This window comes from Ictidomys tridecemlineatus, chromosome 5 (assembly GCF_052094955.1).
Source record: "Ictidomys tridecemlineatus isolate mIctTri1 chromosome 5, mIctTri1.hap1, whole genome shotgun sequence".
Taxonomy (NCBI): domain Eukaryota; kingdom Metazoa; phylum Chordata; class Mammalia; order Rodentia; family Sciuridae; genus Ictidomys; species Ictidomys tridecemlineatus.
This window is the reverse complement of record NC_135481.1, coordinates 49,247,911-49,271,917: the sequence shown is the minus strand read 5'-3', so window position 1 is coordinate 49,271,917 and position 24,007 is coordinate 49,247,911. Positions and strand designations below refer to the sequence as shown.

Here is a 24,007-nt window from a genome sequence, read left to right as displayed (position 1 = left end):
ATTTAATCCCCAGTGAGGAGGCGGGGAGGGGTGGTGCCTAAAAGCAGAGTAGTCTAAAAATAGACCTGAAAGGGTCACATCTCTGGATTATTCATCCTCACTCACTACCGGGGCCTCTCCCTGACACAGCTGTAAAGTAGGCAAAATTTATCTTTAGACTCTCCTACTTACTTCTCCTCTGAGTCTTGGTCCATCTCAGGTGCTCAGTGCCTCAGGCTGCCCAGATATCACCACACCCAGGCCTGCCCTCCTTGGAATGTGGCCTGGACCCTAAAGCAAGTTTCTTTCTCTGTATTTATTTTTCCCCAACCACTAATAGAGTTAAAGTTAAAGGGAGACTGAGGCAGGAGGATCATTTGAGTCAATGAGTTTGAAACCATCCTGGGCAACAAAGGAAGATCCCACTTCAAAAAAAAAGTCAAAGTTAAAATCTTCTTCTCAGCTAATCACCTGGGAGGAAAGTAATGTTGCAAAGGAATTCATACTGGCATGTAGGTAACAAATATATTCTAAATCCCTGGCATTCTAAAGTTTTGTTAAATTAAAGGAATATGAGCCTTGGAAGGAATGTTAAGACTGTAGGGTATGCAACAAGGAACATCTGGGGAGATCCGAGTTTCCTCAAATCATGTGTATTAGTCAGTTGGCTATTACTATAATGAAATACCTGAGGCTTGGTAACTTTATAAAGAAAAGAGGTTTATGTAGCTCATAATTCTGCAGGTTCAAGGGCTTGGTACCAGCATCAGCTCAATTCTGGTGACCTCATGGTGGATGGTATCACATGGTGGGGGTATGTTGTGAGATGGGAGAACACATGGCCACAGAGAGAGCCAAAGAGGCTGGTACAGGACTATACTTGTTCATTTATAACAACCATCTCTCAATAAGTAACTCAGAGGGCTGGGTTTGTAGCGCAGTGGTAGAGCACTTGTCTAGCATGTGTGAGGCACAGGGTTCAATTCTTAGTACCATATATAAATAAATAAAATAAAGGTCTATCAACAACTAAAAAAAAAAAAACTATAAGAAGGAGGAGGAGGAGGAGGAGAAAAAGAAGTAACTTGGAGTGCCAAAAGAACTAGTTCCCCTTCTGACTTGGGAACCTCCTTCTACATTCCATCTCTTGAAGGTCCCAGCACTTCAACATCACAGCAATGAGGACCAAACCTCCTTTTGCATGAATCCTTGGAGGACACACTCAAACCATTTCCAAACCCAAGCACCATCCACATGCCGTCAGGCTGGCAGTATTCTTTGTAGGATCAGGTCTTGCCGCCTCTAAAATAAGAAAAGTCACCTACTTCCATCGACTCTTGAGCAAATAGCAAAAGAAAAATTAGGGCAGATACACAGATTTTGAAAACCTACCAAAAAGTGAAATGTAAATCTAAAATATGAGAAATAATTCTTAGTTTCCTTTTCTCATTGTAAAATAAGACTGAATGATCCACGGAGTGCCAAGATCATTCAATGAGAGGAAGGACAATCTTTTCAACAAACGGTGCTGGGAAAACTGGAGATCCATATACAAAAGAGTGAAATTGGACCCTTACACCACACACAAAAATTAATCAAAATGGACCAAAGACTTAAATGTAAAAGCTAAAACTCTAAAACTCTTAGAAGAGGGCTGGGGTTGTAGCTCAGTGGCAGAGCACTTGCCTAGCATGTGTGAGGCACTGGGTTAGATCCTTAGCACCATATAAAAATAAAATACATGAATAAATAAAAAATAAAATAATTCTTAAAAACTCTTAGAAAAACAGGTGAAAAGCTTTATAATATTGGTTTGGCAATGAACTTTTGGACATATCATCAAAAGAAAAAAGATAAATTGGACTTTTTAAAAATCTTGAAATGTTGTAAATCAAAAGATACTAGCAACAGAATAAAAAGGCAACCTATAAACTAAGGGGAAATATTTGCAAATCATATATAAGATGGGATTAATATTCAGAATATAAAGAACTCCTATAACTACAAAAATAATCCCATGCAACTCAGTTAAAAATGGGTAAAGAACTTGAATAAACATTTTTTCCACATAAAATATTACAAATGGTCAGTAGGCACAGGAAAAACTGCTCAACATCACTAATCGGTAGTGATATCAATCAAGCCAGGTGTGGGCACACACCAATAATTCTAGCAACTCCAGAGGCTAAGACAGGAGGATTGAAAGTTTGAGATCAACCTCAGTAATTTAGTGAGGCCCTGAGGACTTAGTGAGACCTTGTTACAATATAAAACATAAAAGGTAGGGAGGGTTGTGGCTATGACTGAGTGGTTAAGTGGCTCTGGGCTTAATCCCTGATACCAAAAAAAAAAAAAAAAAAAAGAAGATACAAATCAAAATTTGTTATAACAGAGGTCCCTTTCGTGTAACAGGGACCAACTTTATGTTTTAAATGTAAACCTTGCCGCTATACCACCGGCAGCTTATTTTAAAATTGACACTTTTTTTTCTTTCTTTTTCTCACCCTTCCCTAACTGTGCAAAAAACAAGATTAACATTCTTTGTCCTAAGCCGAGTCATCCATCTTTCTGCTTACTGCCCACCTGAACAAGGAAACTCTAAACCTAGAAAGAGGAAAACAGCTCTTTTAAGGATAAAATTGAACATTAATTATATCTACTATGGAAAAATAGCCCTGGTGTTCACCTGTTTAAAGTCTTCTGGTCTCCCTAGCAGTCAGATGGCAGCCTCCGTGGCATGAACACATTCCCTCTCTTACTAGCAAAGCAATTGCTTTGTCCCTTTTTCTCAAAGCCTTGGCCTTTTATGGATAGGCATCAGGGACAAGGACTGAGCTTTCAGTATCAAAAGCACACTGGGATAAGATTTATACTTATTTGGATGGCTAATATCAGAAAAAAAGAAAAAGAAAATTTGTGTTGGCAAGGATGCAGAAAAATTGGCACTCACACACATTGCTGGTGGCAATGTAAAATGGTGTGGCCACTATAAAAAACAATATGGTATTTCCTCAAAAAAAATTAAAGCTTCAACACAGACCAAATGAATCGGCAATTCCACTTATAGGTATATTCCCCCAAAGAACTGAAAGCAGGGACTGAAGCAGATATTCATACATTTTGTGCACAGCAGCGTTAAGAACAACATCAAAATGCAGAAGCTACCTAAGTGTCTAGTGTCAGATGGATGGAAAACAAAATGTGGCATATACAGACAATGTAAGGATTTCTTTCCTGTTTAAGGTTTTATAACATATGCCACAAAACATTATGCCAAGTTAAATAATCCAATCACAAAGGAACAAACATTCTATGATCCCACTTATATGAGGTACCTATAGTAGTCAAATTCAGAGAGACCTAAAGTAGAATAAGGGATCAGATATGGTAGCACAAGCCTATGATCCTAGTAACTTGAGAGGCTGAGGCAGGAGGAGCTCAAGTTGGATCTCAGCCTGAGCAATTTAGGGAGATCCTGTCTCAGAATTTTTAAAATTAAAAAAAAAAAATTTATGGGGCTGGGGATGTGGCTCAAGCGGTAGCGTGCTCGCCCGGCATGCGTGCGGCCCGGGTTCGATCCTCAGCACCACATACAAGCAAAGATGTTGTGTCCGCCGAAAACTAAAAAATAAATATTTAAAAAAATTCTCTCTCTCTCTCTCTCTCTCTCTCTCTCTCTCTCTCTCTCTCTCTCTCTCTCTCACTCTCTCTTAAAAAAAAATTTTAAAAGGACTGGGAATATAGTCCAGTGGTAAAGTGTTCCTGAGTTCAATCCCTAATACCAGTGGGGAAGTGGGGAGAGAATAGTGGTTGCCAAGCCCTGGAGGAGGAAAAAAATGGTGGGTTGGTATTTAACAGGTACAAAGTTTGGATGATGGAAAAGTTCTGGAGATAGTAGTAAATATTAATGTACTTAAAGGGTGAAACAGTGAATTATTTATTTAATTATTTTTTATTTATTCATGTACTTATGTATTGGAGATTGAAGCCAGGGAACTTTTATCATTGAGATATATCGCCAGTCTTTATTTATTTATTTATTTATTTATTGAGACAGAATTTTAAGTTTTGAGGGTCCCACTAAGTTTCTGAGGCTGGTCTCAAACTTGTGATCCTCCTGCCTCAGCCTCCCAAGTTCCTGAGATACAGGCATGCGACACCACACCCAGTATACATTATATATATTCTTACACACACATGCACACATACACACACACACACACACAAAAAAAAAACCTGCATAAGCATTTGAGATAATTACCTTATTTACATGGTCAGATTTATGATCCATTTTCAAATTTTTAAAATAAATACAACCAATAAAAGGTGATTTTATTCTTCCATTTTAACTTTAGAACATGAACAATATAGACTTCCACGTCTTCCTGGATCATGAAATTGTTTGGCTGGACTGGATATGAATGGATACCAAGGGTAGAAGGACTGGAAGCTCTGGCTGGCCCCTGAGAATAATCCCAGAATTTGCCATTACCTTTCAGAGGAAAAGTCACAGCCCTTGCAGGGTGGACCTGTGTGCATCGCTTCCAAGCACAAGTCTGAGAAAAGCTTTCTCCCCTCTCGGAATAACTGTACCCCAGTCTTCACCTCCCTCTCTGCAGAGGCACCCTATTCAGAGTCTATGATCAGCACTCTCTCCTTGACCAAACCTGAGTTACTCTCCCAGAGTCCTCTGTTCAGCCACTCCCTTGGCTCCAGTCCTTGCTGGGTCTGTATGACGTCAGTCTTAGCAAGAATCCTGGTACATGGGTTTAGGAAGAATCTCCACACCCTTAGTGTCTCAGTAATTTCCTACTGACCCCTCTCACCCTTCTCCTTCGTTCTAAATCCTCAGCTGTCTTTGTTGTATTCAGTGTTGAGCCCAGTCTCTCCCGTTACAATGCTCTTTCTGCAATAGTCTCCAAGTTTTCCTTATTTTAACAAGTGCCAGATCAATTTTGTCTTAAAGAACATGTCAGCAAGAACTTTGGAAGTTTTAAAAATTTTAGCATTTCAAAAGCAACAGTCCCAAGAAGAGGTCACAGTTGCTGACACAGTAAACCAGTAATTTATCCATTCATCCGACTAGGTTCTGGTGAATGAAGTCTGCAGGATTTGCCCATATGAGCTCATAGCATCTTAACCTTCTAAAAGCTAGAAAATTTAATGATCACAACTGAGCTCTCTTGAGAGAGTGGGAGGGAAATTACAATGATTTAAATTAAAGCAATGTCAGGGTTAGGGATGTATCTCAGTGGCAGAGCATTTGCCTAGCTTGTGTGAGGCTCTGGCTTCAATTTCTCGATAGCAATGTCTAATGCTTGAAATGCTACTGCAGCCAACCCAAACCCTAGACTGATTTTCTATCTCCGCCAGCCTACCCCATCCAACCTAACACATATTCACCTCCCCCATGCACACACATCTGGTGCTCTTGTGACATATAACAGACATCAATTATCCTCGCTTCCCTCCCACACTGTAGGACGCTTAGATACATGTCCCGGTTTCTCGGGGTCATGACATCAGGCAGAGTCGACAGTCCTCTGTGAGATATCAGAGGAGGCTGCTGACACTGTGGGAGACACAGGATGCTGGTGCAATGCTCGGCAGAGAAAATGCCAGGGCAATGAAGTGTATCTGCATGACTCATTGGAGGATTTTCTTTAGGAGGAAGTGCGAAGCAGCCTCTCTAAATTCCATTCGGGTAAGTTAAGGGGTGGAAAGCCACTTGCAGGAGCAGGAAGGAAAAGGCCAGGGCTTATCCCTGGGTACATGACTACTTTCTACATTCAGTACAGACTCATTCAAAAGGAAACAATTTATTCCCTTCAAACAACAAGAAGTACAGTATGTCTTTGTCCTCTGTCAAGTTGTTCCAGGAAAGTATTGATGGTGCTCTCTAACAGCAATTAACCACCTGTCATTCAAATCACTCCTGTTTCAGTCTGGATAATGTGGGAACATTCAGGGGTAAATGACTGTGAGAGCTGCAACCTAATCAGTCCATTCTAGTTTGACTGGACTGTCGGGGTGGTAACTGTGGGCAGGTGTTGTGTGGCTGGAGGAGGTGGGTCACTGCGGAGGCACTGTGATGTCCCTTCTCTCTTCTTGGCTCTTCCTGACCCTGCCATAGCTGAGCAGCTTCTCCCAGATGGGCTGCCTCACTCAAGCCCAGAGCAATGGAGTTGGCCATCTGTGGACTGAACCCCCAAGAAACTATTCCTCCTCTAGGTTGTTTTGGTTGGGTATTTGGCTCACAGCAACACCAAAAAACACTAAAACCATCTCTAACTTCGGTATGATACGTATCGAAAAATGGTTGCAAATGTGTCTGCAGATAGTCATCTCATCAGAGGAACTTCAAGCTTCACATCAGCAGACCTCCCTCTGGCCCTGGGCTATTTGGGTTGCCAGAGCAAGGAGTTGACTGGATGAGGTAACTGGGCCATTTGTATTAAAAAATTATTACTAACTTCATGATTTTGGTTATAGACCCCACAATTAGTTTGTTTCTAAAACAGAATGTTATTTAGTTGTTTTTTTTTTTAAAAAAAAAACTGAATTATTTTATTTAAGTCATCAGGTTTCCTAAGTAACACAAACTTCCTTTTTCACAAATATAACATCAACTATCTGGGGATTTCTGATGGGTCATTAGCTAATTATCAATTGTAATCTCCCCCATCCTATTCTAATTCAATCTCCATTCTGTTTTTTTAAAAAAAGTTGCTTTCATAAATCACAAGAAAATCATTTAAATAAATTCTCTATTTTAAAAATATGCCTAATTCAGAAGTCTCCTTAATTATGTTTTTTTTTCTGCTCTGTTATCCAAAACATTTTTCCTAAAAGATATGAATCTTCCCTATACTCATCTGTAGCAAAAACCGAGCCAACACATGAATCAGCCAAAATGAAGATGTTATATGATATACTACATGACTTCCATTTTTGGTCCCAAAAGTTTTATGACAGTGATTTTAACCAGACCATACGACAGGGCAGAAAAATACATTTCAAAATGAAGAGTCTTTTCCTTAGTTATGTGTATGACATCATGTGATTCTTGTTGCCAATTAACTCTTCAATGTTATCTGTCTTTCTGCATCTAATGGGTTTTCCCCATCAATTACTGTTTTCAGATGAATAATAATTTAATCAAATGTTCCCCTCAGTTAAAAAAAAAAAAGGCCAGAGCTTGACATGGGTGAAATCTAGCCTAATTAAATTAGCTTTTTTATAAAATACATTAAAGAAAGCTTAAGAGAATATATTTTGGAAAAGCCTGTTCCCAGTCACTTCAATGTCTTCTCATTATTTTTTTTAAAATTCATGCTATTAGTTTTCTCTCATGTTATGAATTAGATGAAAAACACAAGTCTGGTTCTAATTCCCAAATCCAGCTCTAATTCATAATAAGCTCTTAGTCACAGAACTTCAGATGAAAAGTCTGCCTCGCCCACTGACTGTGCCCAGGGCAAAGAGGAAACCCTAGAGAACCAGGATCAGGCCACCAAGCTTTTTTAGTCAGCAGCATTAGGGTAAGCACTTCATATCCAAGGTTCTAAGCCATCCTAATGTCATCTTAGTAGGAAAATTACATCTCATGCTGGTTTATCTCTAACTCTTGTGAAAACTGGCTTTTGCTGAATAATTTCCCTGGAAATCTTGGATCAAAATTGATGGCACCTATGTCATAAGACAAAGAAAGACTATGAAAATGGAGGTCAACTTAATCTGATATTAAAGGAATAAAAACGCTTTAAAAGGAAAATTAAGGACTGGGATTGTGGCTCAGAGGTAGAGCGCTCACCTAGCATGCATGAGGCACTGGGTTCGATCCTCAGCACCACATAAAAATAAAATAAAGATATGTGTCCACCTATAACTAAAAAATAAATATAAAAAAAGAAAATTAATATCTCTAATAACTAACAGATTCAATTGGAATGTGGATTACAGAGTATTATATCAATGTTAAATTTACTTTCATTTTTCATCATAATGGATTAGTAAGAGGACATACTTATTCTTAAGAAGTACACACTGTAGCATTTGGGGGTGAAAAGTCATGGTGTATGCCCCTGACCTTCAAATGATATTTTTTTTTCTTTTTCCTGAGCTGGGGATCAAACCCAGGGCACTGGGCTTTTGAGTTGTACCCCCAGCCCCTTAAAAAAAAGGAATGTTCATCTGTGTCTATAAAGAGAACAAGTGTGTGCACAATAGTAAAATAGAAAACTATGTAAAACTAGGTAGATGTTCTAAGCATTTTCTTGGTACTATTCTTATTCTTGCAACTTTTCTGTAAGAGTGAAATTGTTTCCAAATAAAAAGCTAAAATCAGTGACACCTGAGTTTGGTTTGGTTTGGCCATACAGTAGTTGGCTAAGTTCTTTAAAACTCCTTCAAGACCTATCACTTTTGCAAATTGCAACTAGATGATAGTTTCCTCAAAGGTTACTGTAAAAATGATATAGCCCAGTAAAATCTCTTACAATCATAGCTGTCCTTAACTATAGATTTTCCAAATTTATATTAGCCAGGATAATCCAGAGAAGCCAAACCAAAGGAATACACATAAACACACACATACATACACACAGATTGATTTTAAGGTGCTGACTCGAATGGTGGGGGTGGGGGTAGCCAGTCTGAAATCTGAAGGGCAGTGGCAGGCTGGGAATTCAAGGAAGAGTTGATGTTGAAGTCTGGAGTCGGAATTCTACTGGACAGCATGCTGAAAACTCAGGTAGGTTTTCTATGTTGAGTCTTGAGCGGAATTCCTTCTACTTTGGGGAACCTGTCTTTGTTCTCAGGGCTTTCAACTAATCGGATAAGGCCCACCCCTAAATTGGAGCACAATCAGCTTTACTCCATGTCTATTGACATAATGTTAATCACATCTAAAAAATGACCTCAAAACAATTTGACTGGGGTTTCACCAAACAACTGGATACCACAGCTTAGTCAATTTGACACAGAAAATTAACCATTGCAGTGCCAGAAACAGGGTGCTCAGGGATCAGAGCTGTTAATGCCTCTGTAGGCAAATGGAGTTAAACCTAAGGTGCAGGCTGCCTTCAAGCAAATTAAACTCCAGGACCAATAGCAGTGACCCACATGCTATATAAGCCCTAGACTAGTGCATTCTGATGGAGAAAACCTGCCATGGGGTGTCCTTACGTATTGCAAAAGTTCTTCAATTAATTCTACTCATACACTCACAAAAAGAAAGAAAGAAAAAAAAAAAAGAAAACTCCAGCTGACATGCTAGTGGTGGCACACTGCTGTAATATCAGTCACTTGGGAGACTGAGGCAGGAGGATCATAAGTTCCAGGTAAGTCCGGGCAATTTAGTGACACCCTGTATCAAAATAAAATTTACAAAAAGAAAAACCAGAAAGGCTGGGGACGTAGCTCAGTGGTAGAGCACTTGCCTAGCATGTACAAGGCCCTGGTTCTTTCCAGAGAACCACAGGGGGAAAAAAGAAAGAAAAGCAAAGCCCAGAGATGAGCCTGTGCAAAGCACCCGTGAAATAACTATAGAACAATTTGAAGTGACAGAATAAAAGTCTCACTCCACAGTGCTGAGCTCAGGGGTTCAGGGCAGGTGAGGAGGCCTGGCGAGGGCTGGGACAAAGCAAGTAGGGTTGAAGGATGAGGTTTCCTTTGGGGGATGGGGGTGGAGATTCTTCCAGATGAACTCAATTAACCCTTTTATCTTCCTTTTTAAAAACTTCCTGGGAGTATTAAAACAAAGAAACACAACCATGTCTCAGTACACAGCACTATGTTAGAGGGTTTTATGCCCTACCACATGAGCATCCTTGGCTAATTAACCCAGATTTATACCGGAGCTTTCATCCTGTGAAGGCTACAGAATTGAAAGCTTGGTTTACAGTTTTCTAATGGTCTTAATTATTTAAATATGTGGGAAACTTTTTGCCTTTAACATGAATACTGCATAATTCAATTTTCTAACTCAGTATTTTTTACTCAGTAAAAGTTTTCGGACCTTTGAAACTTTATTACAGACCTATTGTTTTATGACTTTGCTGTGGTTTTCTTAATTGACAACTCAAGCATAATTTAAAAAGAATCTAATCACTAGATCTAATTACAAAAAAAAAGTGAAGTACTGACATTATTTCATTCTACTTAAATACAACTTTTAAAAATAATGACTCCCAGATGGACAGGAAGTTGCCATTAGATCAGCTAGAGTCAAAAAGCAGTTTGTCAGTAAACCCCTTTTAAAGCTAGTTTAATTCATCTTAATTTTCCAAACTGCGTTTTTAAACTCAATCTTAAAACATTAGGAAATACTTTGGAATTTTAGGCCTTACAGTACTTTTTGTGGTTGTTAATACTAATAGCTATTCCATAAGAGAAATAAAAATGTGTGTCTCTGGTAAACATGAAAAGACAGTAAAATCTAGAGCAACTTAGAGTCAGGGAGATTCATTGAGAAGTCTTATGACTTTTACTCGTACAAATAGAGCAAAAATTTTTGCTGCCCAGTGCCCTGTCCATATTATCAAGTATTTGTTCATTCAACAATCATCCATTATGTGGGTGGTAGGTGCTAAACTTTAAATAAATGTTTGTTGGACTGAAATTAGTTAAGCAAATTGGTGAAACCAGGTGAAAACATGAAGTTTCTCAGGGAGGCTATTGGTGCAGCCTCAGAAGGCAAGTGGGGAGGGTCTCTACTGGGTTTCTTTCAAGTAACAGCCCTAGAGGTAGCTATAGCCAAGTTTCATTGACTCAGAAAGTGGCATCTTTAATCCAAGGCTTTACACCTGAAAGAGCTTGGGAGACTGAGACAGGAGGATCACAGGAGATCAAAGCCAACTTCAGCAACTTAGCGAGGCACTTAGCAGCTCAGCGAGACGCTATCTGTAAATAAAATATAAAAAGGCTGAGGATATTGCTCAGTGGTTAAGCACCCCTGGGTTCAATCCTTAAAAAAAAAAAAAAGAAAGAAAAGAAAAGAAAAGAAAGTGGCATCTCTCAGAGACTGGGACTGCATTTGACATTTTAATAATGTTCTCCTTGTAACTGTCTTTCCCCTCTGCTTTTCTGCAATTTTCCCTTAGTCTCACCTCTCTGGCTTTTCTCTCTCTGCTCACCTCAAGTCATAGTTAGGATTTCCCTAGCCTCCTTCTTGAGACCACTCTTCCTCTCAAGGTACACACATGACCTCACCATCCACTAAAGACTGGCAGATGACTCCAAAAAATCCACATCTCAGCTGAGACCTCTCCTGGGCATGCTGGTCCAGAGGAGCTGGGATCTCATTCTTAGGGATCTACTGAGTATCTCAGAGACATCTCAGACATACTGCATCCAAAGCAGAACTCCCCACACTGTCCTCCTCCCACCAGCTGCTACACCACCCTGACACACACAGTGACAACCGTGATCAACCCAGTTCTGGAAGTCTCCCCTATTGACTCTTCCATCTCTCCCACAGCTCAACATCACAAATATCTAGCAGTTGCCACGGAGTCCTTAAAGTCTACTCTGTAAACATTTCTTGAACCCAACTAATCCTTTCCATCCTAGGCCTTAGTTCAGGATCATTTCCTGTCAAGATCACACCCATCACATGATGCTGCTCTTCTAATTCCAGTTGCAGCTCCTTAGAATCAAGTCTCAACACCAGGGATCTTTATAGAGTGCATTTGCTTTCACTGGTGCCCTATCACTGTGGGATTAAGCTCTAACTAAAAGATGGTGTGTGTGGACATGCGTATGTCTGTGTGGATGTGTAATATACATACTGATCTCCAGAGAAAGACCCCAATTCTTTTTCAAGGCAGGATAGTATAGAGTTTAGATGTACAGACTCTGGAGTTTGAATGTCTGGGTTCACATTTCAATTTTATAATTTATGAATTATGTGACCTTGGAAGAGTTACTTAACATGGCAATGCCTCATTATCTGTATTGGTTATCTAATGCTGCATAATATACTATCTCAAAATTTAGTAGCTTAAAATAACTAACACTTATTATTTCTGAGATTTTTTTGAGTCAGGAATTTGGGAGCAGCATAGGCAGGTAGTTGTGGTTCAGGATCTCTCCTGTGGTTGAAGCCAAGGGTGAGGCTGGTGTCATCTGTAGGCTTCACCTGGGTTAGATGTTTTTCTTCCCAAGATGGCTGCCTCACAGGGCAGGTGACAGGATGCTTCAGTTTCTCAATGGCTCTGGACAGGAGGGCTTAATTCATCATCACATGGGCCTTTCCATAATGTTGCCTAAGGATATAGCAACTGACATCCTCTTCTGGAGCAAATGATCCAAGAGAGAATACAAGAAAGGGACTTAAAACCTTTTATGACCTAGTTTCAGAAGTCACAACTTATCATTTCTGTCATATTTTTTTAAGGTCGAAGCAAGCCATTAAGTATATAGCCCACACTCAAGGAGAGAAGAATTAGGGTCTATTTCTTAAAGAGAAGAGAACTAGAGAATTTGTGGACATATTTTAATGGCACCACAATGTCTTCTTCTATAGAATGGAGATAAAAAATAGTAATTACTTCACAGAGTTAAATAAGGATGAAATGAGCTGATATATGTTAAGCATTTAGACTGGTGTATGGCACATGGTTAGAATTCAATAAGTACTAGCTACTGCTACCATTTCCCAATTAATAACCTACCATACTCCTACCATTTCCCAATTAATAACCTACCATACTCCTATCAACTCCCCTTATAAATCGTATCTCCCAGCCTTTCTTACTACTTGCCTTCCCTAAGTTATGCAAACACCTTTGTGCTCTGCCTTCCTAGAAGTCACTCTTTCCCCATATTTTTCCTCTAACTCCTTCTCTAAGGAGTTTCCCAGAACCTTTCAGGCTGGGCTAAGTGCCCTACAGAGAGCATCTATGGCTCCCTCAAGTCAACCATCAACCACACATCCTTCTCTTCTCCAGGTAAGTAGGTCTTCCTGAATAGGTCTTCCCCGATGTTTCCAGGCAGAATCAAGAGCTCTTTCCCATGGGATCTCTCAGAAGCTCAAGCATATCTCTGTTCATATATCATTACATTGTATTGTGTCTGTCTCTCACTAAAATGGAGAGAGACTGCCTTATTCAACTTCAAATCTTCAAGTTCAAGCATAATTCCCACAGGACAGTGTGTGTAACAATAGATAATTTGTTGAACAAATGGAAAAGGAACAAAAACTTCAGAGAACACTTTTAAAGTACAGGAGGAAGAGAAATTACAGAAAAATCAACAATACAAATCAAGTAAATTGTAATTATCCCTAGGTAAACACTGGCTAAACAATGTTATAGAATAGTATCTATCAAGGATGCTCAGAATTCTGTTTTCTCAGAATCTACTTCTTTTTCCATCACTAATTAATATAAGTTAAGTTCAAAGTGGTAAATAAGCTTGTAACATCATTAGGTTTATGAACTATGAGTAACTTTAAGAACTTTGAGAGAAAATAAAGTCCATTCATTGTTTACAGCTTATTAGTTCAAGGAATAGAAATTTTCTTATATATTTAATACATTTTCACTATCTCTTGCTTAAAAATTGAATTATTTCACTATTAACACCTTTAAATGTAGTTATTAAAGCAAAACACCCAGAGATAAATGTAGAAGTTTGCTTATAATCACACTGATGGCCAAAAATGGAATATAACTCAGGACAAATAAATCACTTCTAAAATAAGCCCAAAGTAAATCTTAACATAAAATCGATTTTTCAGCAGCAACTTAGATATGTGGCTCACTGAGTCATAATGTGACTGATCATTCAAGCATGGTACACTTGATAACACTGGAATGAAGAGAGATGTGAAATGTGAAGATACTCATGTGTGGTTCATGATGTTAAAAAGAGATCCCTTTGGCTATTCTCAGAAGAAATATGTGGTGATCTGGGTGTGGTGGCGCATACCTGTAATCCCAGTGGTAGGAAGATCGCAAGTTTGAAGGCAGCCTCAGTAACTAAGCAAGGCTCTAAGCAACTTAGTGAGACCCTGTCTCAAAATAAAAATAAAAATAGCTGGGGGACTGGGGATGTGTCTCAAGCGGTAGGCACTTGCCTGGCATGTGGGCGGCCCAGGTTTGATCCTCAGCGCCACATACAAAGAAAGATGTTGTGTCCGCCAAAAACTAAAAAAAAAATAAATATTAAAATTTTCTCTCTCTTTCTCTCTCTCTCTCTCTCTCTCTCTCTCTCTCTCTCTCTCTCTCTCTCTCTCTCTCTCTCAAAATAAAAAATAAATAAAAATAGCTGGGGATGTTGCTCCGTGGTTAAGCACCTCTGGGTGAAATCTGTTCTATAAAGTCTCATAGTAGTCTCACCAGAGCTTTTGTTTGAACTTAACCTACTCTATATTGTTTCTGTTCTCATGATGAATTTCTTTTCACTTACTAAAAGGATGTCTTTGTAAAGATTTTGTAATAGTTTTAAAGAGTCAGAGTTAAACCCAATTACACTGACTAATAGGCAGAGGGAAAGGAGGAAGGTATTTTTGGGGAAAGCACCCTGCCTGGTATCCCCCAAACATACCTTGTAGGTAGCTACCCATGCATTCTATCGACTTTAAAACAGGTCCTGGATGGGGACCATTAGGGAGATCTGAAATTTCAACACTAGAGTTTCTGCTGTTATTTCCCTGTGCAAAACAGAGGAGCATTAGTGCATGTCGCCAGTGTCCCTTCCAGATGTATTTATAGTTATGGCAGATGCAGGATTTTTAGGGGTTTGGTAGCAGCTTCTATGTCCTCAGCTCTAAAATTTAAGCAGTGCTTTCTCTGAGTAACTAAGTGTATCATTCTTTTTAGACTGCTGTAACAAAACATCACAAACTGGTGGCATTACTCCTCACTATTCTGGAGAGTGAGAATTCCAAGATCAAAGTGGTAGCAGATTTGGTGTCTGATAAAGGCCTTCCTTGTTCATAGATGGCACCTCCTGAATTTTGTGCATCCCTTTTACAAGGGCACTAATTCCATTCCCTTTGGCCTCATAATCTAATCACCTCCCAAAGTCCCACTCATCATACCCTAGCTTGGGAATTAGGATTTCAACACATGAACTTTGGAAGGGACATGAATATTCAGGCTGTAACACTAAGAAATGGAAACAAACAATGGCCTTTAACCTATGGGATCTGGGAGCAAGCTTGAGTGACCAGGAGGGACGTGATGGGTTTCCTGCTGTTCATATTGTTATGACAGGACGCTTAGCAGAGAAGCATTTCCAAATCAAAAGGAATCTGAAACATGTGGGAGTCATGGTGACACTAATTTTTCAAATGCAGGCATAATTTCAAGTAGTTTGCCCCTCTGTCAGATCATGAGTCACTGGCCATCTGAGCTGCAACCTTAATTTTAAGGCAAACAAACAGGATAAAAAAAATTGCCAAATATCAGACAAGTAATTGGTGCCTTATGGAAAATATTCTGTTAATTCCCAACTGACCTTCTAATCAATCCAGAGGATAAAAGTCAAGGTTTCTTGAAGTCTAATTTTTCACAACATACACTGCATATGCTTTTTGTAAATTACATCTTTAAGAAGACAATCCAAAATTCTAAAGGAAATTTCAGATGAGCTAACATTTTCTCATATAAGAATGGATGGCTTTGGGGGTTTGTGGCTCAGTGGTAGAGTGCTCGCCTAGCATGCATGAGGCACTGGGTTTGATCCTCAGCACCACATAAGAAACAAAATAATGTGTCCACCTAAAAAACTAAAGATGGGGCTGGGGATGTGGCTCAAGCGGTAGCGCGCTCGCCTAGCATGTGTGCGGCCCAGGTTCGATCCTCAGCAGCACCACATACCAACAAAGATGTTGTGTCCGCCGAGAACTAAGAAAATAAATAAATGTTAAAATTCTCTTTCTCTCTGTCCCCCTCTCTCTCACTCACTCTTTAAAAAAAAAAAAAAAAAAAGAAGAGCCCCAATGGGGATCTGAGCCATTGCTTAAAAAAAAAAAAATAAAAAACTAAAGATACATAAATAAATATTTTTTAAAAAGAATGGATGGTTTTGAGTATTGAGCGTTAGCAAGAAGCTAATTCAATTAAACTAAGAACCTTTTTGGTAGTCAATTTTAGGATGAACTAAGGAACAACTAACAAATCATCTGAATGTATTAACTTTATATTAGTTGACATGAATTACAGTGTATAAAATTGAATTTGTGTGTGTGTGTGTGTGTGTGTGTGTGTGTGTGTGTGTGTGTGTATGACCAGAGAGTCAAGCCAGGGACGCTCTACCACTGATCTATATCCCTTTAGTGAGACAGGGTTGCACTGAGCTGCCCAGGCTGTCGTCAGACTTGGAATCCTACTACCTCAGCCTCCCAAGTAGCTAAGCATTTGCCACTGAACCTTGCTATTATGAATATTTTCTTAGGTCATTTGGAATTGTTTGCAAGTTTGTAAGTGGATGCAAAATAGCACAACCATACCTAATTTATGTAATAATTTTCTCATTTACAAATACTAACATAACACTATAATCAATATCTCTGCATATAAGCAATTGTCCATATTTCTATTTAGTCGATACAGAAAGGAGACTAGAAGTTGAAATCCTAGATTAGAGTTTGAACAATTTAAGCTCTTGGTAATACCTGTCAACCTTCAGAGAAGTCATACCAGTTCATGCTCCCACTGTCGGTGGGTGGAGTGCCTGCCACCATTGCGTCAGCAACTCTAAATATAATCAATTTACAGAATTTTTACTGATCCAAAAAGGAAAAAAGGGCTTTGTCTTACTTTTTATTTGATTCTTAGTGAGTTTAAATATATTTTCACATAATTATTTGTAATTTGTATTTCCTTGTCAACAAATTATCTGGGAAAGAAGTTCTTCAGTAACTTAGGTCTACATGTAATAATATCCAATTATCTTTCATTACAATCTAATTTTACGTAAGTTGGTAAAAACATTCTCTTTTAGAACTTTCTAAAGAGAATTTCATGAATCAATAAAATAAATACTTAAACCTGACATAGTAGCATAAAACTGTTTGAAATGACCTTTTTTTTTTTTTTTTGCCAAATAAATAATATCTATTTCTCATTCAGGAGCAGTGGCACACACTTGTAATCCCAACCACTCAGGAAGCTGAGGTAGGATTGTAAATTTGAAGCCAGTCTGGGCAATTTGGTGAGACCCTGAACAACTTAGCAAGACCACATCTAAAAAAAAAAAAAAAAAAAGAGAGCACTGAGGATATAAGTCAGTGGTCAGTGGTTAAGCAGTTTAATCCTCCAAAATAATAAATAGGGGCTGAGATTATGGCTCAGCAGTAGAGCGCTTGCCTAGCTCGGGCGGGACCCAGGTTCCATCCTCAGCAACACATAAAAATAAAGGCATTGTGTTGTGTCTATCTACACCTAAAAAATAAATAATAATAATAACAATAAATAAAATAGATAGTTTAGCCTCAGACCACACTTTTTAACTTAAAAAAATGTCAATAGTGGGACTGGGGTTGTGGCTCATCAATAGAGCTCTTGCATAGCACGTGTGAGGTGCTAGGTTCAATCCTCAGCACCACATAAAAATAAACAAATAAAATAAAGGTATTGTGCCTAACTATTAAAAAAATGTCAAGAGTGGCCAAATTATACTGTTATTGGCCAAATTATACTGTTATATTGTATGCATGTACAAATACGTAACAAATCCCATTATTATGTACAACTATAAAGCACCAATTAAAAAATGTGGAAAAAAAGTAAATAGTTTGTTCATCAGATATGTGCTTACAAAAGACAACACATAGCACCACCTAGAGGCAAACAGAAATACTATATATGTTGTTTACTTAATTAAAAATGATTAAAATCAAAATAACAACATATTTTACATTCACAAAATTTCCTAAAAATTTTAGTAGCTCTGTAATATAGGATAAATTTTTAAAATTAATTTGTTATAGTAACCACAAGAATTCTCAGATCCTATAGTCTAGGTCATTTTTTTCCTACCATGACTTTCTAGGGGATCAAATATTTTCTTTAGCATTCCTTAAGAAAATCAGTAACATTATCTTAAATCTAACACTAAGGACCATAGATATAATGCTTAAGTAATATATGTTAAGTAATACTGTAATTATATATGCAATATATAATATATATTGTGTACACTAAATGCACTCTTTACCTTCCAGGGTTTGTGGACATCATAAAATGGAAGTCACAGAAATAATTCCTCCACGCTTACATGTGTTGCTCTGGGCTTAACCTTCAGGAAAAGAATATCTTCCTAAACTGGACATGTAGACAACAACAATAGAAAATTCTAGGTGCTTCATCCACAAATCTACTTGGTCTTGAAGAAAAGTATAAACTGTGCAGAGCTGTGAGGTCTATAGATGTCTCATTGCTTTACCATCTCACTTATTTCAATGGCTTTGTTAGCTATAGCTTCCTCTTTATTACCTCTTTTTTTTTAACCTTTCAACACTGGGATTGAACTATTGTGCTACATCCCCAGTCCTTTTTAATTTTTTATTTTTGAGACAGGCTCTCACTAAGTTGCTCAGGCTGGCCTCAAACTTGCAATTCTCCTGCCTCAGTCTCCAAAGTTTTTGGGATTACAGACATGCATCATCACACTTGGTTGTTATAACATGTTTTGAAATTGTATTATATTAATTTATACTTTCTAAATTTTTCTGTTTCAGCTTCATCATGTTTGTCTTTCCAGTTAATTTATAATCCCCCAGATAATGCCATATTGTGAATATATTTGTGAATGGTCTAAGAGACAGTATCTTGCTAGTAACTATGAAGACAAAACTCATGTGGTGAAGGTATGCTAGGTACAATGTAGTTCAGGGAAATAAACATTCAATAATTATTATGACAAAGTTCATGGAGAGTGTGTCCTCAGATCTGTTCATTCTTGAGTGATGATAGGGCAGAGGGGAGGGAGTGGTAGGGAAGGGGCAGGGGGTTAACAATGATGGTGAAATGTGATAGACATCATTATGCAAAGTACATGTATGAAGACATGAATTGGTGTGAACATTCTTTATGTATAACCAGAAATATGAAGAACTGTGCTCTATATGTGTAATAAGAATTGTAATGCATTCCACTGTCATGTATTTAAAAAATAAAATCAATTAAATATTAAAAATAAATAAAAATAAAACAGTAAAATACTTTCTGAAACTTCCTTAAATTTGTATGATTTCCAGTTTCTAATTCATATTTGGGAATAGATTCTCTTTGGAGATTTATATAATCATAACTTGTTTTAACAGGAAAAAGAAAGAAAAGAGACCTAAAATGTCTCAATTTTTTATTCTGAAAATTTTCAAACATCCAAAAAAGTTGAAAGAATATAACAATGAGCACTCTTAAACCCACCACTTACATGTAACTGTTATTAACATTCTCCTTTATCTAACTATATTTATTTCTGAACCATTGAAAGAAAGTTGCAGAGAATCATAATATGTTGCTCCTACTTTCTCAAGCATCATTCAGAACAAGGACTGGGGAGCTGGAGTGTGGTGGTGCACACCTGTAACACCAGCAATTTAGGAGACTGAGGCAAAAGGATTGCAAGTTTGAGGCCAGCCTCAGCAACTTAGCAAGATTCTGTCTCAAAATAAAAATTTAAAAGTTCTGGGGATGTGGCTCAGTGAAAAGAACAGGAATGGTAGGCATGTCGATGCACACCTGTAACCCAGCAGGCTGAGGCAGGAGGCTCAAAAGTTTTAGGCCAGTCTGGGCAACTTAGTGAGATCCTCTCTCAAAATAAAAAATAAAGGATTGGGGATGTAGCTCCATGGTGTGGAGTGTCCCTGGGTTCAATCCCCAGTACTGGAAAAAAAAAAAAAAAAAAAGAGGCGGGGAGAGAACAGGGAGTAGGGGGAAGTATATATTCCCCATTGTCATTGTCACACCTAATTAAAAATAATTTCCTAATATTTAATATCCAGCTCAAATCCAAATATCTGTAATTGTCCCAAGACAACCTTGATAGCTGGTTTTTTTCCCAAATCAGGATCTATTCCATAGTTACACATTGTACATGGTTACATCATCTTTGAAGTTCTTATTTATTGAATAATTACAATGTCCCAAATTACACAGGTTATCCTATTTTCACAAGAAATTTTGAGGCAATTTGTTGTGATGTAAAATGGTGGGACAGCATAGTACTTCCCTCTGAATACTCTGATGCATTTTCATTCTTCACCATTACATTCTCGGAACCTAGCACAAAGCCTTGCCATACTAGGGACTAAAGTACATCTGCAGAATTACAAAACTTGGTGCCCTTTTGCAATCTGGTAGAAAATCTACCACAAAAGCATGATGGTAAATTATTACCTCATTGCAATGATAGGTCAGAGTAGCCTCTCCTCGCATTCCTACTTCTCAAGGTTCTTGAGTGGACAGGTCTGAGAATTCAGCATTAGCTTCCTGAAGCAACTTGCTGCAGGAAGACAATTGCAATTCATGTCCATCTATTCATTATATCATTTTTTTTGTTTTGATATTTTAAATCATTTTAAATTTAACACAAAGGAGGAAAAGAGTTTCCCATTTGTCTTATTTGGCTATTGGTAGTGTCAAATTTGGATACTGGAATAAAGAGAAAGGATACTAAATATGAGATTTAACATCCAGACAGATTCTTTTCTCTTTTTTTGGGTCCCAAGATTTTAAGAATTCAGAATCCAGAATTACAGATGGCAAACTAATCTCTGACAAGATATACAGAGAATATTGCAATGAAAGTATAACTCGGGGCAACAATTTCAGCTGAATTGCAGTATACACTTGGATAAATATTACCTGATGGGAAGAAATGTTATTTATTAGGCTAAAATGTTCTCTGATTCTTTCTTAGGATCTATAAAACATATTTGTCAAAGAAATGTTTTAGGAAAGAAAGATGCTTGATGATAATTATTTTTACCACAACTATTATAATTTCTACAACATATCAGTGACAGGTCTCAAGAAACTCATGGTTTCACTGATAAATATTAATTACAGCAATCTTGTACACAATGCATAGGGTTGCCTTCCAGTCATTCGCTGAATCTGCTCATTTTTAAGCTAACGTTGTAGTCACTCACTAGCATTTAAGGTGAGCAATGAAGTCAACTTGCCTTATTCAGACTTTTATAATTCCTTGTAGCATCTATTTGATTCTATATGAGGGGAAAGAATGAAAACCTGAATTCAAAGAAATTCCTACCAATCTCTTCCCCCGCCAGGACACATCTATCCAAAAGAGAAATTTTCATTTTTTGTTATTAGTTATTAGTACACATAAAGTAGTCAATATTTTTATTTTTACTGGGGATTGAACCCCAGGACACTTTGCCACTGAGCCACATCCCCAGTCCTTTTTTATTTTGAGACAGGGTCTCACCAAGTTGCCTAGGGACTCACTAATTTGCTGAGGCTGGCTTTGAACTCATGATCCTCCTGCCTCAGCCTCCCAAGAATCTGGGATTACAGGTGTGCACCACTGCACCTAGCTAGTATTTTTTTTTAATGGCTAGTATTAATAAGACTGAAGTTTTTACGTTTCTTTTTCATTTTTTTTACCACCCCACTTCACACACTGAGAAAGTAGAGAGGCCAGCCTTCTGGGAGGAGGTCTATTCAGGTATCAGCTTGGCAGGTGTGTTCAGAGTTTGCTGAGTCTTTGGTGGTAGCCTCATCTACCTGTAGGGTTGGGTTTTTTTTAATTTTTATTTGTAGATGGACACAATGTCTTTATTTTATTTATTTATTTATTTGTTTATTTATTTATTTATTTATTTATTTATTTATTTATTTTTGTGGTGCTGAGGATCGAACCCAGTGCCTTATGCATGAGGGGCAAGAGCTCTACCACTGAGCTACAACCCAAGCCCCTACCTGTAGGTTTGCCTGTCAGAAATTTGGCCCTCGTTATACAGATCTTTTTTTCCTCCAGTTAATGCTATGGTCACTAAAACATTATCCTTTGCTGAAGTTTTTTCACCAGCTAAGACATTTTTCAAATTAGCATGTTGCTATTGATTGGATATGGTTTAAATGTGTCCCCCCAAGGTTCATATGTCTTTGTCACCAGGGTGGAGGTATTGGGAGACAATATGAACTTTCAGGCCCTAAGCAACTTAGTGAACCCTGTCTCAAAATATAAAAAATAAAAGGGCTGGGGATATAGCTCAGTGGTTAAGTGCCTCTGATTTTAATCCCCAATATAAAAAGAGAAAGAGACAGAAGTGAGGTGGTGTTTAGGTCAATAGATGCTCAGAAGAGATCAAGATCAAGGTAGTTTCTTTCAAGTGTTGTTAGCAAAAGACCAAGTCTGGCCCCACTCAGCTCTCTTTGGCTTCCTGTTGGATAACGTGATTTCTTCCTCCCACATTTGTTCCTGTCATTAGGACATTACAAGGGAGACACATCCTTGCTGTTTGGATTTCTAGCATCCAGAACGATGAAAAAAGAAAGAAGAAACCTCTTTTTCTTCATATGTAGTCTGCCTCAGGCATTTCACTATAGTAATGAAAAACGGACTATCCCGGTCAGGAATATTTTAAATATAGAGCACAAAGACCAATAATCACATGGGAAGTCCCTGGCAAAGCATTGTACTCAACAAAAAATGATTATTTTTCTTCCAATAAGTTAGAAAATAAATGTAAGAGTAGGGTCTATGTCTATTCATATCTCTTCTATTTACCAGCCGGCATTCAATAAATATTTACTAAATGGATATATTGAATGTTTCACCTCTTGAGATGGCTATTAGTATCTGGGAAGACAAGGGCCCACCAACAGACCATGCAGTCTAAGCAATGCCAGGAAGCGAGTGCTTTCTGATCCATGTAGCTATAGCCAGCAATCAAGTAGAGACAAATCTGATGCTGAACCAACAAGACTTGAAGGCAAAGCAAGGCAAAAAACAAACAAACAAACAAAAACAGGTGGCTTATGTTCTCAGCCTACATATACTGCTACATGTAGCCTTTCTTTCAACTGTCAACTCTGGGACTTTGGGGTCCTCTATGACCCGAGCTGAGGCAAGAAAATAACATATTTACTAGATGAAGGGATTTGTCATTCCAGACATTAAGAATTATTTCAAGGCTTAATAACCAAGACTGCTTTCTGGGAAGATAAGCAGACCAATGGAGCAAAACAACCAAGAAATGGGTATAGATATTTGGATATTGGATACATTGCAGAAGTATTACCAAAAATGTGAAAAGGATGGATTAATCAATAGATGATCAAGGGGGAAATAACCATATGGGAAAAATTTCAATCTGTACCTCAAACCTCAACACAAATGACCTCCAGGGTAACTAAAGACCTAACTGTGAAAAAAAAATCACTTTAAAACTCTTGGACACATGCTACAATGAAACTTCATGAAATTTGACAATTATTTAAAAATTTTTTTTTTACACCTTTATTTTATTTGTTTTTATGTGGTGCTGAGGATCGAACCCAGGGCCTCCATGTGCTAGACAAGTGCACTACCGCTGAGCCACAATCCCTCTCCAAAATTTGACAATATTGTTAAATGTGTCCCCCCTTAAATCTCAAAAGGAGGGGCTGGGGATGTGGCTCAAGCAGTAGCGCACTCGCCTGGCATGCGTGCGACCCGGGTTCGACCCTCAGCACCACATACCAACAAAGATGTTGTGTCTGCCAAGAACTAAAAAATAAATATTAAAAATTCTCTCTCTCTCTCTCTCTCTCTCTCTCTCCCTCCCTCTCACTCTCTCTTTTAAAAAAAAATCTCAAAAGGAAAAATGTTCCCACTCCTATGAGGTAGCTAGAGTAAATTCATAGAGACAGAAGTATGGTTTCCAGGGGCCTGAGGGCATGGGGAAACAAGCAATAGTTTAATGAGTACAGTTTCAGCAATAGGGAAAATGGAAAAAGTTCTGGAGATGGATAGTGGTGATGGTTGCACAATGTGGATGTATTAATGGCATTGAGTTATATCCTAAAAATGGCAAAAATGGTAATTTTTGTATATTTTACCA

The 24,007-nt window shown here is 38.1% G+C and overlaps 1 long non-coding RNA gene across 1 annotated transcript in view; it reads right to left on the bottom strand.

The window, feature by feature from the left end:
- LOC144377783 (uncharacterized) overlaps nucleotides 1–2,741 on the bottom strand; it is an 87,477-nt gene extending 84,736 nt beyond the window's left edge. The window contains exon 1 of the long non-coding RNA XR_013438873.1: nucleotides 2,666–2,741. This is a non-coding gene — a long non-coding RNA (uncharacterized LOC144377783). The remainder of the gene's footprint in view (nucleotides 1–2,665) is intronic.
- Between the last annotated feature and the right edge of the window lie 21,266 nt (nucleotides 2,742–24,007).